The sequence below is a fragment of the Cucumis melo genome, chromosome 6, assembly GCF_025177605.1.
Source record: "Cucumis melo cultivar AY chromosome 6, USDA_Cmelo_AY_1.0, whole genome shotgun sequence".
NCBI classification, from domain to species: domain Eukaryota; kingdom Viridiplantae; phylum Streptophyta; class Magnoliopsida; order Cucurbitales; family Cucurbitaceae; genus Cucumis; species Cucumis melo.
The window spans coordinates 19,086,973-19,093,125 of NC_066862.1; positions in this window are offsets into that span (position 1 = coordinate 19,086,973).

Consider the following 6,153-nt stretch of genomic DNA (forward strand, 5'->3'; position numbering starts at 1 on the left):
TTGCCTTAATGTTACGACATAAGTTAGATGTCATGCATATTGAAAAAAATATATGTGATAACTTGCTTGGGACTTTGATGAATATTGATGGAAAAACAAAAGACACAATAAATGCTCGTTTAGACTTTGAAGATTTGAATATACATAAGGGTTTACACTTACAAAAGGAAGGAACAAAATTTGTAAAACCACATGCTGCATATACTTTCACTGCAAGTGAGAAGATAGCTTTTTGTAAGTTCTTGAAATCGGTCAAATTCCTGGATGGGTTCGTCTCAAACATATCACAATGTGTTAGTGTGAATGTGAGAAAAATATGGGGATTGAAAACTCATGACTCGCATATTCTACTTCAATGACTTATTCCTATTGGTGTTCGAGCTCATCTAAGAAAGGATGCTTTATACACCTATTGTGGAGTTATGTAAGTTTTTTCGTGATTTATGTGCAAAAGTAATATGTGTTACAGGCTTGGATCAGTTACAATCTGATATTGTATACATATTATGTAAGTTTGACAAACTTTTTCCGTCGGCTTTTTTTGATGTAATGGTTAATCTCACTGTTCACTTGCCATACGAAGCAAAGATCGCTGGTCTAGTTACGTATAGTTGGATGTACCCTATAGAAAGAAGCTTGCAAACCTTGAAACAATACGTAAGAAACAAAGCTCGTCCTGAGGGTTCAATAGCAGAAGGTTTTATCATGAATGACTCCTTGAATTTTGTTCCATGTATCTATGTGGAATAGAAACAAGATTCAATAGGGATGCACATAACAATGACTCAATTCCCGAGAGTCTATGTTTTGGAGATTTTGATGTATTTAGGCAAAATGTAAGGCCATTATGAGGATCAATTTCGAAGATGCTAATAGAAAGTGAGAAACAAATGGTGCACTGGTATGTAGTAAACAATAGTCCAAAGATAACATCTTATCTTAGGTATGTTTCTCATATCCTATAAGTTTATTTAATGTCCTTAAAATTCAATTTTATATCCAACGAAACTTTTGTTTCACTTTTTGTTGTTACTTATAAATATGGAACATTTGAGATTGATTCATACTTGTTCAGATAGAACATTAGAATTACATCAAAGACATCGATCACAATTTCCTGCTTGGTTCAAAGACCATGTAAGTATAGTTCTGTAATTTGATATTTATTAAGCATTAATAAGCTATGTAATTTGAGTTGTAATAGTACTTTATAATTAATAGGTTTATTCATTGTGTCAACAAGGAGAAGCATTCGATGATCTTTACTCAATATCAATTGGTCCTTCTACTCAAGTTCTTTCTTATAATGGTTGCATTGTCAATAGAGCTCGTTTTCACAATATTGATCGTGACAATAAAAGATGTACTCAAAACAGTGGAATCATGGTGTTTAGAAAAACAGATGGAGTAGAGTCTAATTATTTTGGTATATTAGGTAATGTTTTAGACTTATAATATAGTCATGGAAGATGTGTGGTCCTTTTTAAATGTAAGTGGTTTGACCCAGACCTTAAGAAAAATAAAGTACGACAAGATGTAGGTTTCATGTCTATAAATATATCTCATTTTTGGTATACTAATGATCCCTTTATCTTTGCAACTCAAGCCAAACAATTTTTTTACATCGACAAAAATAAGCTTGGCAATAATTGGAAAGTAGTGCAAATTGTCTAAAATAAACACCTTTGGGATGTTTCAGAAGCAGATGGATTAGTAGATGATGAATTAGACTTGTAGGAAATAGATGGAAGAATTGAGGTAGATGTATCTACCTAGGATACAATATTATGTCCAGACAACGTTCATCCAACTATTGTAGAACATCTAGTTCATCCACAACAATCCAATCAAAGTATACCATATTCAGAGGACGACAATTTTATAAATGATGAGCCTGAATATATAGAGTTTAATGATCAAGATAGTGAATAACTATATGAAAACTAGTTTAATTCCTATTTTATAATTTTGTTTGTTATATATGTTCATAATATGTGTGATTGTATGATTATGGTAGGACTACGTCAAGATCGCTTGGCTAATGAACTAGTTCAAGAAGCTAACACACATTAGCTATGGGTCCCTCTATAGAAGGTGATGGTAGTTCAGGAACAAAAAAGAAGCGTGGGTGTGGACATAGTCAAAACATTAGTCTAGACATCTCTATGTACAACGACATGGAAAGATTCTAATTACAATCGATGAGAAGGTTGGAAAATTTGTTAACGTTTTTGCTACAAAGTTTAGCAACGCCATTGGGACAACGACTCGAGACACCATTTCAGTGCGTTGTTCTTAGTGGAAGGATGTGCCTAGTGATGTCATTTGTCATTATAAAGGCTCGTCTACGAGTAAGTACATGTCATTGCTAATCTCATACTTACACATAAATGTTTATTGTGTCATATCATAGTCATACTTGTCTAAACTTTAATTGAATTTGTAAACCCATTTTGTTGTGGATGTGTCATCAATGGTCATCAATAAGTACATACATCGACAAATACAAACCTCATTTAGAGAATATAGATCAAAGCTACTTAAGCATTGTAGTTCGTTTGAGAATCCTATTATTGCTTGTGGAAGCTCACAGGATAGGTTATTGAACAAAGAAGATTGGAAGGTTCTTTGAGATCTTTGGGAGACCCCTAAATGGGAGGTAATCTTTATGTACTTGTTGTACGTATATTATGCTCACAAATTGTTTTGACTAATAAACTACAAATTTTGGATAGGGAAAAAGGAAAGGAACAATAAAAGTAGAGAGTATCTAAATTTCAACCATTATTGTGGATCAAAATCTTTTTCTTCAAGTGCATAATGAATTGGTATGATAGAAAACAAATTCATTATTATTCTATTCATTTTCATTGCATCTAAATATTTATTTTTATTATTATTGAATTATAGACGATCGATAAGGGTGAAGAAGTAGGCCAAGTGGAGTTGTTCTATAAAACTCACTTTTAAGAGAAGGATGGGTGGTTAAACGAGTCAGTCAAAGAATCACATGTAAGTTATATTGTACTATACTTTCATAATTTTATACTAACCCTTGTATATAATATTTACCATCTAATACGTTCGTAATATAGGTTGCAATGCAAGAAGAGATAAGAAAATCATCAGAAGATGGATATGAACCGACACCAAAGGCAATTATTTATGAACAAATCTTGGGAAAATGTTCAGGCCATACTAAAGGTATTAGATGGAAGGCAACCCTCAATGTAGCAACATGCACATCGACCCGTGTGTTTGAGAAAGATATTGGAGACAAGTATGAAAAGCTTCAGACTGAGGTAATCAACTTAAAGGAGGAAAATGTCATGTTGAAGTCAACAATTTTGGGCTTCTAAGATCAATTTACGAACATCACGAGATAGCTTGTTGCGCAACAAAGGCAAGAAAGTGGACTTTCAGATAATTAGGTACGCTATAACAACTTTGTGTTATGGTTAATGGACTTAGGAATTTAATTGTATTGTTGTATGGCTATCCTGCAGTTATGGTAGCCAAGTTTGAACATTTTAGTTTAGTTAGCTAGTTTGTCTTACTTCATTGTAGTTTGAAAAATGGTTCATTATGTGGATCTTAGGACATATTAGTAGTTTTTGTGGTTGGGGGGTATATGAGTGTTCTAAGAATTTTAGTTCGATTGGAAGAAGTTTACCTTGTCATTTTATATGCATTTGTCTTGCTTATTTGTAGTTTAAAATGTTGGTTCGTTAGGTGTGTGTGTGTGTGGGGGTATATATGAGTGTTATAAGAATTTTAAGGAAGAGTTTCATACTTGGCCACTTTTTGCTACGTTGTTATTTTGTCACTTTATGTTGCCACTTTGTCACATTTTTGTTTCTAACTTGTCACACTGTCACTTGTATTTTGTTTCCTATTTCATGTTTATACGTGTGTTCTCGAACATCGATTTTTGGAGATTGGGAGAAGATTTCGAGTTAGGATATATTTTGGCTAGGTGAATGGAATTTTTTTTGGTATAGAAAACTTGTAAAGAGTTAGAATGACAAACTCTGGCTTAGAGAATTATGTATGTGAGATTTGTGAAAACTTAATTAGCAATCCTCAAATATTATACTACTAATGTTACATTGTTGAATTGAACATTTGTTTTATTTTTAATATAGAAGCTTATTTTTGTTATATTTGTTCATATTTCATTTTCGATTAATTATTTTTTGTGCTTAGATATTATTGAAAAAAACTACTTATTTAACAATTAAAATTCAGGTATAAAATTGTAAATCACTTATGCCAACGAAAACGACATCGGCAAACATATGTTCTAAACCGTATTTTGAAGAATGGTTATGTCAATAAAACATGTATTTTCGTCGGGACAAATTATATGCCAACGCAACATTTTTCGTCGATAAAAATGTAGTACGCCGACGAAATTGTGTTTCGTTGGCGAAACTTTTATCGCGACAAAATACAATTGCGTCGAGAGAACTTGTATACCTACGAAATTGTATTTCGTCGTGGAAACTTATATGCCGATGCAATGGAGTTTCGTCAAAAAAACTTGTATGCCGACGAAGCTGCAATTCGTCGGTAAAAACTTGTACGCCGACACAACAATATACATTGGGAAAAAGGTATTTAAGCCGATGAAACTAAATTTTGTCGGCAAGAACTTCTCCTGACATGGATATGGTGACAATGTTGCCAATGCAAAAAATGCACGACATAACTTATGGCGACGTTATTTGAATTTTGGTCGATATATTTTTCCGTCGATAAAAGTGAAAATTCTTTTAATGTATGATTTGCAGATTTATTCTTTGTTTTCTACTCTGTATTTTAGAGTAAGTTAACTTGTAAATATATTTATATGTTATTTCTTGATACTATTTTAAGTGTGACTAGCCACGTGAGGTACACGTGTTATGAAACTAGTAGAATTAAGTGTGAATGAATTCAAATTTAAATCTCGTAAAAGAAAAAGCTCTCTAGTTTATGGTGCAATTTCTCACTATCAATGAGTAACAGTATGAATACTCTTGAACATATGTGACAAAAGTTCTAAGAACAAACAAAACAATATGCATATGCCATTTGGTTAGAGAATACCAACTTTAATATTGTAAGGCTCAGTTTCAAAATGGGAGTCCTGTTGAAGAAGAACTTTATAGAAGGATTATTTTGGCTAAATTCGAGGCGTTTTGCAAAAGAATGTTACATTTTAAGAAAAGACGACGTGGGGTGAAAGTTTGCGGTAGTGAAGAAGGCGTTTTGTTGCGATAACGCGAAGTGAAGTTAGGAAAAAGGAGTTGACATTTGCAGTTTGTCACGAGAAGAAGAGGGCTAAGAAGAGTTTAGCTTTCAGAGATGATAAGGTTAGCATCTTAAGGGAATGTCTAATTTCGAGTTGACAATTGGCTACCGTTGAACTTAAATTGGTTGCATGACCCGACAAGCGGTAAGACGACATGTGTAAAGTTATAAGTAGGAACTGGAGGGTAAAGAAAGTTTTGATGGTGATTCGGACCAAAGGATTTAGTATAAGTAGGACCAACGAGATCAAAGAAAGAGTGAATATTTGGAGAAGTTGCCAAGGAAGAGCAAAGAGTTGAGTTGTTGCTGAAGAAACTAGGCGAGAAAAGGAAGTGAGCTAGGTGTCCGGAAAGGAAGGAAACTGAGTATTTTGTGAGTGAGCTTAAGTAAAATAAGTATTTTTGTAAGAGTGATCTTAAAAAATAAAAGAAGTATTTTGTGAATAGTATTCTTCTTGAGTTTGTGGTTATGCATAACGTGTCGTGTATATCTATGTATTGTTGTGTTGATGTTGATGTTTTCTTGATTGAAAAGAGAAAAGCTACTAACTTTTATGCGATGATTGTGATGCTTGTGTGCGCGTAAACAATTAGCCTTATTCTTATTAAGTGAGAAATTATTATATGGTGCGCACATAATGTGTGATGGCGTCGTGTGGATGGCCATGCAACAAGAAATGAATCAAGAAAATTCCCTAACACTATGGATGGAGCGAATACCAGAAAAGTCTAAACTTAGGGTGTTGGCGAGGGTGAATCTCTATAGTCTTTGCACAGGGAACAATTCATATTCTTATTGAAAAGGAATAAGAAGCTAATGAAAGATTTATGTGATTTATGAAATGATGAGTTGTGCGCC